Source organism: Haliotis asinina, chromosome 13, assembly GCF_037392515.1.
Source record: "Haliotis asinina isolate JCU_RB_2024 chromosome 13, JCU_Hal_asi_v2, whole genome shotgun sequence".
Classification (NCBI taxonomy): Eukaryota; Metazoa; Mollusca; class Gastropoda; order Lepetellida; family Haliotidae; genus Haliotis; species Haliotis asinina.
The window spans coordinates 5,915,926-5,930,802 of NC_090292.1; the positions used below are offsets into that span (position 1 = coordinate 5,915,926).

Below are 14,877 nucleotides of genomic sequence, written 5' to 3' on the forward strand. Positions count from 1 at the left end.
GGTGGTGGCAAGGAAACATAGAATTACGTAGCACCTAGTCTTCACAAACATGATTATCTGAAACACAAGATTGGGATCAAGTTAAATGTAGTTGACACAAAAAATGTATTATGAAAGATAATGGCTGTAATATCATAACTCGATCTATTTTTATGTCCAGAATGAATGCAAATGCCCCTTTGAACAGATTTCCATGCAGAAACTGTGTGCTGCTAGGAGTATCGAATGAGATACCCATGCAATCCTAGATCAGATGTGCCCAAAGGCACTGGATCATTAACATTTCATCACTGAATCATAACACTGAAACAGAAGCGCAAACATAATTGCCATCATCAGTGTTTGTATCACCATGGTATTCCCCTGGTCAGATCAATATAGATATTCCACTGTACCTCTATCTGTCCAATGACAGGTGATGGGTATAAATATATCCTTCCCCTTTGGTGGAGTGCTCCCTATATATCTTTTATGATTCCATCTTCCAGATATTGTTAGGAATGAAAACAAAATCAGATTAAAACAGGGGTGATAAATGATTTGATGAGCATTCATGATTTACAAACTGTGGTAGTGGGTTTATGAGTTTACTAATCTCATGCTTTTGGGAGTAAGATACCGAAGGTAACAGTTTCAGTAAGATGGTATATTCTTGAGATTCACATTCAACAATGTTTTCAGTTGACCTCCGGACGTTCATTTGGAACATAGTTATGAGCACCTAAAAGTTCATCTCCATTACATGCATGTGCAACCTGTGACGCAACCTGTGTGAGTCTCCCTGTCCTCTCGTGTGTAAGACATCACAGAGGGACCAAACATGAGATGAAAGGAGGATTCATTTTAACCTAAAATTAGAGGCAGTAGCAGAGAGACAAATCATGTGATAAATCTTTTTAAATCTGCTCAGTCAGACCCATCATAAATATATGATCTTTGGTTTTGACGTGATTGCTTGTCATTGAAAGGTTTGCTTAAATTCAAGTGAATTTATGCATGTTGTTTATCGTAATTAATTTATGATGACTTTGGTCATTTTGTGTCCATTCCATGGCCTTGACACTGCGAAGAGTAACATTTTTTATTGAGCGTGTAACAAAGTCAGCCCTGTGGCCCCTGGGTCAGTGACAGCAGTGGTCAGGGACAGGGCAACAAACAGGTTGACTATCCACTGAGTTGTTTACAACCGACTGACCATAGAATCACCAGGGAATGACTCTTTACAGGTTTCTTATAGTACCCTCCTAAAACTGCTGAACAAACAGAAGCCCCTCACAAACTGCAGTAACAACACCAGTGAAAGATAGGGTGACAAGTCTTTACCCACCATGTAGCCACAAGATAACCGTTGTGAAACTATGATAGATCTGACCCCTGGTTGACCACACAAGGGTATATGAATTTGAAGAATATACGAACCCAGCAATCAGAGCATTGAGCAGGCACCGTCTCGGCAGCAGTCCAGTACATATCCAGCCAGTTTAAACTCAGTCCTAGTCCTAACGTCACTCTGGGTCCATGATGCGATGGATGTCCTGCCTGGAATAAAATATCAATCTCATTGTACTCTGGTGTTGTCTCTTACTTTCTTACAAGTAAGAAGCGGGAAGAACGGTTCTTGAATGGTGCAGTGACCAGGATCCTCCTCGGAAAAAGAAATTTGGAGCGCCCAACTGGATGAGCACGACAGAGTAATCGAAGTTGTTAGCACTCTCTTTACAAACATGGTAAGCCAGAAAATTGGTGATTTTTTGCAGAGCTTAGCAGGTGAGATAATCTATCCACAGCACTTGGGGTTTGAGGGAATTTATAATGTGGTTTGAACGTTTTAGAGGGGCCCCAAGAAGTATAAGGGAAGGATCAAAAACATAGAAATATATTTTTAACGAATGCAAGCGACAGTCAATGTACATTGATAGTATATCAAAGCAGTTCAGGGACAGTCAGTGACTTTATCCAAAGGTACATGAGTGATGATGACCAGGCAACCTGTGAAGAGTTGAAAATTGAATTGATCAAAGATTTGCAGAAATCGAAGATTTTCAGCATGTATTCAGGCAAAACCAGAGAGAGAGCTTATCTTAGGAAGCATATGCTGGGGCAAGATTGGAGTGGATTAGCAATAGAAAGGCAACTGGTTGAACTCTTCATTGATGGGCTGGCGTTTAACCATCTGAAAAAGAATTTGGCCAGAGCTGTTACTTCAGAAACGCATGAACAGAACCTTAGGGCCTATTCGATCTTAGAATTGGGAAACCAACTTCCACAGGATACCGCAGGGTAGAATTCCCCCATATCCGTAGGAACCTTTCCCATAACATAGGGAGGAACTTTCAGAGATGCAGGGTCACCTTCGCCAAGACCTCTCCATCTATAAACTGGAAACTGTTCCAAAACATGAAGTCGTTACAGAGGTGTCCATCATGCATAATCAAGTATTTGACTCGTTACCAGGAGTTAAATTAGACAAAAAGAGATTGTCTTTACAAGGGATAAAAGTGAACTCATAAATGGAAGAGGGCAGTGCTACTATCACCTCCAAGCTTAGAGGAATTACCCTTACTCATAAGTTGTACGTTTTCATCAAAACAAACTGCAACATGACACTTTACACAACTGGTTGACTGAAGCAGGCTTTAGAATATACTTCGCCTTGGACAGCCTAAGGATGGGAAAAACCTATGTGCATTAGTGTATCATTGTCTGTCGTCATGAGGATCTTAAACTTGAAGATATTTGGGTTACTAAAAAAATTCAATGGGAAATATAATTTTCAGACATTATAATGTTCCCACACAAGTAGAAAATGACACTCGTTTTCCACGTCTAATTCACATATTCTTAAACAATAATTAACATTCGACGATCTGCCTACATTTACGTTTAACTTTAGTAAGCCAGCTCTTAATCTTGTACATATTTCGATATTACATGGTTCGATATGTCTTTACAGTAATGGCAGTTAAGTATTTAGATAGAAGACTTTTGTACTCATATATTCCATATCATGTGCTATTTTGTAGAATTCTATTCCGAGATTGATAAAACATCTTTGTAGCAACATCTTTGAAGCGTCAACATATTTCCAACTGATTGGCTAATCCACACAAAACCATATCCATGGTTAAACAACAAAAGACATATTGATTAATCATAGTTTGTGTATGGGCGATTATCTAAAACCATAATGTCATATGCTTTCTTGGGTATTCTATTATTGTACATTTCATTTGACTTCAGCCAATATTTTACAGCCAGACAAGGCTTTGATATATAGTGGATATCAGCCACATTCGTCCTACGCTATCGCATTTGGCGTTTGTCGACTAACATTTAGAAATCTTTTACAAGCTGTATATACATTTTCGATTTTCTCGAATCTATTTAGTCCCCACACGTCAGACCCGTTTAATAAAATAGGTTCAACCTGTGAGTCCAAAATTTTAAAAAAATACAGTGGGGTCAACAGTATTTAGCTTATTCACGTTATGGAGAATTCCCATCAGTTTACCTCTGAGAGCTAGATCAGATGCACATATAGTCATTTTAGAGGTAGAGGAAAAAATACCAAGATACCTGTATGTATTAACAGTTTAGATCATTTCATGTGTATAGAACCATTTTTCACATTTTGCTAAACGACCACCCCAATTTTCACAACAATCTGAGTAGTATGTAGGTTGACACTTAGTCAGCAAGTGTCAGCAACATTTTCTACAACATTTAGTTGTCTCTGTAATCCAGAGATAGCACGCGGTACTAGCATGACATTATCAGCAAACATCAGTAGTAATATTTCAAGCATATCAGGAAATAGTTGAACACCATATTTTCCATTCAAGATAATACCATCTGACAATTCATTGATGAAAAGGGCAAAACGATTATACTTATTACACAACCTTGTTTCAGGCCAACTGGACTGTCGACGTAGTTTGTACAATAGTTCTTGGTAAATCTTCAGCTTTACCTGATCTATATATTCCTCGAAGGGCTGCCAGCATTTTACCACAGACGCCTGCACGTCTGAGACATTACCATGATTTAACACGATTGACAGAGTCAAATGCTTTTTAATAATCAACCAGTGCAACGTATAATTTCTTTCTTTGTTTTAATAGACACTGATATACAATAGCCCTGTCTAAAACCAGCTTGAATCTCGGCTTTGTTATCCTTTGTATTCGCCCAATTCGACATTCTGGTATTTAGCGCACTGGTATATATGTCACTAACTACACACAATAAGGAGGTACCTCTGTAGTTATCGGGGTTGTTTAGATATCCTTGTTTATGGGAAGAGATGATTGCAGCTATTGTCCAGTCTTCAGGAAACGACCCAGTATCGAAGAGCTTGTTAATTAATACAACTAAGAAGGGCATTATATGTTTTTCACAACATTTCAGCATTTCACATATAACAGCATCACTGCCAGGCGATTTACCATTCTTAAAATGGTTACGAGCTGTGAGTGTTTCTTTATCCATGATGGGTGATTCCAGCAAGACATTATCAATGTCATCTGAAACCATCTCATTGTCACGATCGTCGTCATCAACCACAATATCATCATCATTAGTTGTACCACTCGAAGTTTTACAGTTAATCACATAACGAACATGATCTAACCAAGTTTCACTTATACTGTTCGCTACTACTCGCCTGCGTGAAATGTTTCTGAGTGCTCTCCAGAACATAGCTGAATTTGACAAAATTTGCTTTCGACTTGTTTTTGATCTGGTTTTCATAAAACTGGATTTGCAAATGGATTTATACTGATTTCCTAGTTTACAGTATGTACTTCTGTTCTGATGAATTCTACTTTTGCAATAAAAACTTAAACTCTTGTGTGCTGCTCTTTTTGAGCGAACACAGGCAATGTTATAACACGTTCTTCTTGGCTTAGTACACTCACACGGTTTCCCCATACAGGCAGCAAAAGATAGAACAATATCTGTAAATTTGCTAACAGCGAAATTAAAATCAGAATTTATGAGTATCAACACATCTGTGAGTAACTGACTTGATTGGGATACTGACTTGTAATGTGTTTACAAACGTTTCGGAAATGGGGGTGTTCCATCGGTATGCATACCTCTGGGGTTTGTTGGCGCCAGAAAACCTTGCTGTCACAATCAGGTACTTTCGTAAAATGAAGACCATATTGGCATGTGTTTCGATTCTACTCTGGAATTGACTAGCATCGAGTGGCATAATTGGTGCATATTGATTGAAGCAATAAAATAATCGACAACGCTGCAACCTTGTTGAAATATATACCTGAAATTACCACAACTATCTCCGGGTGATCCCCCTTTAAATATGTCTAAATTATGGGTAAAACACAGGTCTAGCAACTGCTCACCACGTTTATTGGTGGTTTTGTCGCATGATTGTCTGTAGTACATACGGGCTGATGGTTCTTCGGGATAGGACGCTGTGTCTAGTTCCGGTTTATGTAGTGTCTCTGGCGGGTTGTTGTACTCGCCTACACGTGCGTTCACGTCCCCACATAACAACACGTCAGATAAGAATGAAGATTTTTATGGATATCAACTTCGTTATGAGAGAACACAACGTTTCGGAGTTAATGCTTATTTCTTCATCAGGTGATTGAGAAAGGGATACAGAGGTGTATTTATATGTACAGGTAAAACAATAACAAAGTAACAAGTGGAATGAGTTCACGAAAGCTAGTATAAACAAGCACTTGCAGAGTAACCATACCCTACCTTGGCCCCATCAGTCATCAAATATCACGCCTCATCAAGACCAAAGCCAGCATCGATGTCACCTTCTCCAGTGGCAAGACCATCAAGACCTACCTAAAAGCCAACGGTAAAGGACCCAGCTGTGAACACCCTAACCCGAGAGGATGCATCTACCAGATCCCTTGCAACTGTGGCGACCTATACATTGGAGAAACGCTGAGACCAATCAACACCACAATGAAGGAACATCAGACCTCAGTCAGGAAACTCGACCAGAAATCGGCCATCTCTGAACACATTCTCAAGAACCCTGAACACTCAATTCGATGGGAGGACACTAGGATACTATCTACCAACAACAACAACTGGCGCCAAAGGAAACTGCAAGAGGCCATCGAGATCCGGAGACAGAAACCAGCCATCAACCGCGACCAAGGAGTGTACCTACCAAGTGCCTGGGACGTATTGATAAATTAATCTCATCTACCTGTGTACATTCTATCTATGTAATTCATGTATAGCCAATCTACCCGAGTACATCCTTACCTACTTGTGTTTGTACATCATCAACCCTCATGTAAACATGCTCACCCCCTATCGTGTGTTATGTACATCATCCTATCATGCGTAATGTATCACCATTGGCTTCCATCCTTATCCCCAATCATGTTCATCGTCCTTACCCCGTATCTGTGTTATGTAAACATATCCAATCAACTGTAATGCATTACCATTGGCTTCCATCATTGTTATCTTAACTATCGGCTTCCTATCAGTGCTTGTTTATACTAGCTTTCGTTAACTCATTCCACTTGTTACTTTGTTATTGTTTTACCTGTACATATAAATACACCTCTGTATCCCTTTCTCAATCACCTGATGAAGGAGTAAGCATTAACTCCGAAACGTTGTGTTCTCTCATAAAGAAGTTGATATCCATAAAAATCTTCATTCTTATGTATTTTCACTTCTAAATGACATTCAAAGACTTAACACGTTAGATTCCCGCCAAGAGAACAGGAAGTACCAAACCAAGGGCACTGAGAACAACGGGGAGCCTGACAACAGTGCACTTAAGGCAAGGTTCGCATACAACCAACCGGGGCAGATTCATAGAGTGTATATATGAAGTGTTGAAGTACATGGGCAGGTTAACGTGTCGTTATAGTATATCTGATGAGCTATTGGAATGACATGACAATAAAGATATTCTGACATGTATCTATTGCGTGTTCCACAACACCGGATGGGTGTACTCTTTTCCTTCTTTATTGGCGTACCCAGTGGTACGATGGTGTTCGAATACTAGTATTCCAAAAACTCAATGATATTACAACTACCCATTCTGAATGGTTAATTACCCTTGCAATTGACCTCGAAACTTACTATGCCTTCTTGGACGAGTGTCATAATGATATTGAAGGAACAGCGTTAGTCGTACGAATTGCCTCTGATACATGTAGAGACAGCATATATGTAGTCTCTCAAACCATATTTTGAAAGTTGTGATAATGTTTAAAGAAAGTATTTTCGATTCGACTTCCTCGGTGACTGAAACTGGGAACCAGTTCTATATCTTAGTATGACTGACTCGTGAAGGTCCCGGTTAGATTATTGGCCTTTAGTAACCCATGCTTGTCGTCAAAGGCCACTAACGGGATCGGATGGTCAAGCTCGCTGACTTGGTTGACACATGTAATCGGTTCCCAAATTCTGCAGATCGATGGTCATACTGTTGATCACTGGATTCTCTGGTCCAGACTCGATTATTTACCGACCACCGCCATATTTGCTGGAATATTGCTGAGTGTGGCGTAAAACTAAACTAACTCACTCACTCATTATTAACTAACCTGCTCTCTTGACTGTAATATGTAATGCTTCAGTTATACAACGTACTTCAAACGTTTATAACTTTCTTATAACCTCATTGTTGAAGTTCGTGCTTTGCACTCTTCCCCTTTGTTTGTTTATGTACATTAAATTCACAATTTGTATCATTTTCATGCAATTAATACTGTCAATCCCAGTTTGGATACTTGTGACCTTCGTCCACCTTTCTTCGACGTGGACTGTGTGAGTCAAACAGTGGGAAAAAAACCTTATTCTTAGTTACCTGAACATTCTGTAGATAGTTTCAAAGCGACAGCAATTTATGGAGGGTTGGAGGTGTCATACTGCTTATGGGCTGACACATTTTTCTGTTTTACACAGTTCTTGCTTTGTGTCGCTCGTTTCGTGTGGGGCACATTGACTCGACTTTGTTAGCTGCTGAAGATTAAAGATACGTAGACCGCACTTCCAACAGGGACTCTTAAGGCGATCCTATTCATTATGGTTCTGCCTCGTGAGTAAAAGGAAAGCGACATAAACATTACCCACCTTGTATGTCTCAAATGGCTGATGTTTAAGAATTATATAAACTATCAAACATTTATACATCTAGGATAATATTTATAGTAAAGCATTTTTTCTATTCGCCGTATAACTTCACTTAATCTGTATCCATGTTTTTCTATCTGTTAAATATTGATACTGACTGTATGACAAGGACCGCTACTATTTTCTAAAATATCGTTTAGAGTTATGTTAATGTTTACCTGGTATACATAAAAGGCCAAACTGAATCTGAATACAAATTGCATACACCTACGTTATATGTATTAAAGGGGGCACTGATCCAGAACAATTCCACGGGACTGGTTGTTGGACTTCTTGATTGGGATGCGATCCCTGTTGCGCCATCCGCCGGCGCAATTCTATATTGTTATGTTAACAACTGAAATCATGTTGTATTTCAACTTCATTTGCCAGTGATAAAGTATGTTCTGACTGAAAGAAAAACGTAACGACTGAAGTCAGTGTACGTATGTCTCTAATTGTTTGCCATATAAACTTTATAACTTAAGTATTATATTTTTTATGCACTTTGGATCTTCATAAGACGTACATAATCTGTACTGAATTAATAACATGACTATAACATTTAGACATGGTGGGCGAGCTGGCTAAGGCGCCAGGCTAGTGATCCAGCGAGGTTGAGGTTTCGGGATCGAGCCCACCTGTGACTGGGTGTAAAAACCTTGGAGTCAACTTTGTGTGCAGACTCTTTCAGAGTTGCCACAGCCCCTAGTGTACAGTACACAAACCTGTGCACTTAAAAGAACCCACGAATCCGCTGGTATATGACCAGATGGTGGCCACATGAACACGTGCATACACCTAGTTGCGGGTAAAGCAACGTGCAGTAAACTTGGACAAAGTGCTGTGACTATGTGTCCCAGTCCACCCAGCTTTCACTTGGGTACCTCGTTAGCATGAGAGAGCCACAAGAAACTCGGTGCGCCTAGTGGCAGCAAGAATTGTATACTCCCCAGGGAGTTGAGATTGAAACGATGTGCTGTTGAGATTGACATCCGGTGATCGAGGGAAAAATACCAGCGCCTTGAGCATGCACTAGTGCGTGGATATGTGCGCTATATAAATATCCAATCTATCTATTTTACTGACGAGGTGAGGGTGAATCCTATTGTACACGGACACACTAAACGCGGCCATGTGTGTGTTGTTTGTCTCATCGAACTTCGCGGAGAAAAGAAAGTTTGATTAGCATTATATAGATGGATTGTGAGATCAGAATTGTATTTTACGGTCAATAAAGAAACGAGTGTCATCTTCAGTGACTGTTACACCGTTCTTCAGGCAGTAATTGTACTATTCTATTCTCCCACGGGATGTGTGGCTTGGATTATCAGCTCTACTCATTTAAAATTATCTAAGATACGACAGCGTTCTCTATTTCTCACTGTCCATATGTATGGCGAGGTTAATGGATTGCCCCAAAAAGACAGCACGTTCCTAGTTTGTTGACATTTGGATTATTAGTATCATTCCATAACTGTATATGTATAGTCAGTTTATTTGGGTTCTTTTTTCTCCACGTGGATAATAATTTCTTTCAACACTTTCTTTCAACCGTTCCTACCAGAATTGAATAGAGCTTAACACATCACAAGGCATGCCACCATGAGCTCTGAATTTGGAGGATAATGCAGATCGCCCTGCAGAATTACACAACTGATTTTTGTAGATCCATGAATTCAACCAATTTCCCAAATATCTATACATGGCAATGTATTCCACCATATTATCACATCAATGGAAAATATACTTAGACTGCTAAACGGGATGATCCCTTCCAAAAGTGAATTGCCTTGGTTTTGTGTACTGTGGCCATAAGTCTCCATGTCTTACATCAAACAGGTCAGCAGCCTTGTAGGGAAGCTTCATTCGGAGCAATACCATCTGTGTAGAGCAAGAGTGATAACTGATTCCACATTCCAAAGAATAATATTTTCAGAGCATTTGTATTATATGTTTTAGAGATGTTTTAAAGATAACATACACCAGAAAGGGCTCATGTGATCCTGGCACATTCAGGCAGGTAAGGCTCATCAGTTTCGGGCCCTTACCCCCTCTTCAAGCAGCCCAACAACGTATGGGACTTCTCCCCGCAAACGCTGCCTAGTCGAACTCACCAAGAACCTTTCGGAGAATACATAGGCTTCCCAAACCTGCAGCCATCTGCATTACCCAGAGTGTAAAATAGGCTGTGTTCCCGTTGGAGAATCATGGCACTCTCCTGATCTGCGCCAAGAGACCAGGAGGTAGCAAACCAAGGGCACTGAGAACAACGGGGAGCCTGACAACAGTGCACTTAAGGCAAGGTTCGCATACTTAGCATGCTATTCCTGAGTCTTGCCAATCACCTTGCTGTCAAAAGGAACAGAAAATTCGATGATATAAATAAACCATTGGCTTTATCAAACCGTGTTGGACAGTCTCTGGAAAATCATTGCATAATGGATGTTTCATTGAAATATTTTCTTTTAGAATCACATTGTGGCGATTGCGACTGGGAGGTGGCTGGTCCTTAACAGCAAAAAGGAAGCCCTCAGTTCTACATTTGAGACCAGCAGATTTCATCGGATTCCTTCGCTGTTCTGTTGCACACACTGCACGTACACACGATGCAATGGCTTCTCAGAAAGCTTCTCCACAAAAGACCGACTCTGGGCAGACTTGGCAAAGGACTTCACCTGGTTTACTCCCATGATTGTACCGTCCAGCAGTACACTGCCATCAACAAAATCAACCTCAAATTTCGGATTCTGACCAACAACCTTGGCACGCTTAAAGTAGCTGTGAATTCCTTGCTTTCATCGTGAGGCTTGACATGTATCACCAGGGGATCAGCCGATAAGTAAGTATGTGCAAAAGTACAAAATTAAATTCTATCATGGGCAACCTCCATATTAATCAAACCCCCACTTCCATAATTGATTGGCGTGTGTAAAGGATTACGTGAGGAACGAATGTAGTGTGCTCTGATATCAAACATGATCCTCAAGGATATCTTGTTTGGTCCAATCACATACTCCAGAGGAATAGGAGAGGACTGGCACAGCAAAAGTATTGTTGCGAAATACTGGCCACGCTTTTACAATGAGCCTTGCTTGATAACATTGCTACAATCTACATGGAAACGTCGCTGAAAAATGACCGTCTATATATTGTCGTCCTTCCTTATTGAACCAACTTCTAAATGCCTCTCAAAGAACATATTGTTGGCGTGAAACAACAGTCTCTCTGGTTGAAGGCTGCAATAAAATATACACGACTCAACTGTGCCTGTGCATATTAGAGTGAAATGTTTACGTGTATATTGTTCGTAAAGGCAAAATGAAGTGCAGAATTGAATTCTTCGTGCAGGCTTGATGAAGCTGAAGCCAAGATCTACAGCTTGTTCAGTTTGACCTGATCAAGTGAATACGAATGCATTGTGTGACCGTGTCACAACTAGATGGGTCGATTATTGTCGAGGAGTGCACCTTTGTCATTTGATTGTCAACATATCCGATCAGCCAAGACAAGGTTGACGTTTAGCATTCTCTGCTCCTTTATTGACGTTAACTCGACCTGCCGTGTGTGCCAGTTCACCTACCGGATCATGTAAATGTAGAGAAGTTCAGATCAAGATGAACAATCTGGATATACATCATCATGGTGCTCTGGAATGTACTATTTAGGCCCCAATGCCTTTGCTGTTTTAAGTCGATGTAATTGCATCACCTATGTGCTTGCCATTGTCTGCTGATTTCAGCGTTTGCATTTCCCACCCCTGACCTCTGACATGTACTATGCTGTTTTATTGTCTTGTGTTCACGTACAATGGCCTGGTCTCAGATGAGCAACATGAAAGCACAAACTCTAGATAGTCACTAGACCAAAACCATTGAAACAATATGAACTAGATTAATTACAAAACACAGAACAAATACGAGTATCTGGAAATAAAGCCAGCGTTGCCAGCACAGGTCAGCGTGATTCAACGGTAAACAACCTTGCGGATAGCAATGTGCACGTGCTAGTCAGCGCCGCACGACTTTCGGAGAGCGACCATACATACCCCATACAGCCCTTCGTAAGAAAGATAAACCGTGGTGTGGAAATTAATGTAGAAAATTTAATTTAAACAATTTAATAAACCAAAAAGACCTGATATGAAATGCAGATTAATATGTGAAATTATCGCCGTGAATCGAAAAGTGCATGGATACGTACATATACTACAAATCAAAGTTCAGCATAAATGTAGCCACTTACTCCCGTCAGCTGTTCTGAACAAGATTTCGCAAAATAGTCCATACTGAATGTGCTGTATACAACATGAACTGACGTATTCGCAACGTTGAAAAGACTATTGTCATAAGTTCAATAAATTATATAACTGTGATATTTGCACACAGCAATTTGATACATGATACTCGCGCAATTCATCTACATAAATCGACCACTCGCTTTGTTGTACCAAATGGAAAGGAAATGTTGATTCTAACTTTAGGGGCATTGTTGCATACATTTTGAAAAAATCAGTACAGTTTGAACCAAAACTTATTATTAAGCAAGTCTATCGATCTCTACTCACATCATAACGTAACCACAGAGACTGGTCGTTGGCAGGACGTTGGTGAACGTTGTGAACTATACAGCCAAACTGTAATGGGACATTCACCCAGCCAGATTACTCTCTATATTTCCAAAATATATATGTTTTTGCTTTCTTCTTTCTTTTCTTTTCTTTTTTTTTCTTGGTGTTGTACCGGGGAAATGTTTTGGTACAATTTGAACTGAAATGTCTGTCTAAATTCATAAATATTTTACAAATCACATTAACAGTGTTATTGGGTTCATTATGATTGATTGGTTAACTTATTGATTGAGAGTATACAGAGCAGCAGAAATAGACTGAAACCTTCATAGTTCAGTGATGACAGATTTGTACGCGATCAGTCACTAACTAACGGATCCTAATACTTTTGCCGCGGTTTCTGTTCTCTACATTGGAAGTTACTGTATTTTTTGCAGTATCGGTCCGACATCCCAGAAAAAACAGGACGTGGGTGACAGCGTCAGCCTCTTGTCTTCTGTCAGGTTAGGGCATTAGTTTTGGTGAGTGTGTTCTGCCAATAGTAATCTATGGAGAAATCCAAAATATGATTGACAGATGGATGAACGGAATAATAACATATTTGGGCAAAATTGCAATTATTTGTATCCAAATTTATTACTTTTCCTCACACTGCCCAGTCCTGGGTATTTATTAATGGAACTGGATACTGTATATTTTTTTCAATTTTGCTCCGGATAATAAAAGATACAGGATTAAAGAGAAACATTGTGTAAAAATGAATGACTGAATGAATGAATGAATAACACGAAAACAAACAAAACAAGTACGAACCAAACCACCAGGTCCTTGTAAGTTCATCCCCCACCACTCCTGACAACTTTTTCCTATTTCAAAATTCATACAAATATATTCATGGTACCGTAACGCTATTTGACAATTGTTAACAGACATTTGGTCTGGTATTACAGGCACAGAAGAGGCATGGGTATCTCGTCTATAAACATGATACTTACGTCGAGGTCCGACTGAGGTCGTGCACGGCTAAACCAGTCAGTTGCACTGAGTACGCTTCCCAGGTCATGTACTTTGCTGTTTGTCGTTACAGTTACAGGGACCATTTGATATGCATCAGTGATACCTCTTAGCATGTTTCCTTTACCATCTGGGCCTGTGTAAGCATGTTAGTGTTCAATAAATGAATATAGATTGGTAAACAATTGCAAGCGTCCTCGTGCTTTAACTATAATAGTTCAGGGCAAAAGCGCACTGGAAGAGCGAGCGAACTGCATCCCTATTCTAAGATGCCAAATCGATGACTTAAATTACCAATCCTTGCACAGGGCTAACTGATGGCTGTTCTAATGACATGTCTGTCCCCTGCGTTAACACGCATGCCACGAGAAAAACAAAAAGAACAAAATGTCAAACAGTTTGATGACTGGCTACGTTCGGATTATCCTCTCTAAATTAATCTAATTACATCCGTGATTAACCTAAATCATGTGTTACAATATGAACGTCACATTTCTAATACCAGCGTGGGTTTAGATCAGTACACCAGCGGACGAGCCACCTGGATGCATTGTGGGAATGTAAACATCGCCGGCGCTGTTGTGTCGCTGTTTAAGTGTTTAATTAAACGACAATTTTAGCAACAAAACATAAACGTCTTGTTTCCAATAGTGATGTTAGCCGAGTGAAACAACTGCAAACCTAGAGACGGGGTATTACGGAGTAGGTTATCTCAGGGTGCTGTGCGAGGCGATGACAAATGACAGTCATCGCGACATTGGTTACCAAGGGTACTTTTGATAACGAGGGGGCAGACGAGAATTTTTCTCATTCAGTCTGTAAATAATCGAATCTGGACCAGACAATCCAGTAATCAACAGCATAAGCATCGATCTGCACAAGTGGGAGCCGATGACATGTGTCAGCGACCCTGACCACCCGATTCCGTTATTAGTCTCTTGCGACAAGCACAGTCGCTATTTATGGCAAGCATGTGTTGCTGAAGGCCTATTCTACCCCGGACCTGTTTATTGTACAGTAGTATGTAGTCGCATTCATACACACACTTGGAGGAAGTGAAGGGCCTGGGGTAAGTATTTCTTTGTATGTCATACTAAATCTTGTATATCTTTACTTCTGTTTCTTACATTAACCACACTGTATGCCAGTTAGTAGATTAT

General features: G+C 40.0%; 1 long non-coding RNA gene across 1 annotated transcript; it reads right to left on the reverse strand.

Moving 5' to 3' along the window:
* Position 1: 1 nt before the first annotated feature.
* LOC137259729 (uncharacterized) lies at positions 2-13,788 on the reverse strand. The gene is made up of 3 exons (XR_010954709.1): positions 13,699-13,788; positions 1,420-1,539; positions 2-57 (listed from the first exon to the last, which is right to left on the reverse strand). It is a non-coding gene; the product is annotated as an uncharacterized lncRNA (long non-coding RNA).
* Positions 13,789-14,877: the final 1,089 nt, after the last annotated feature.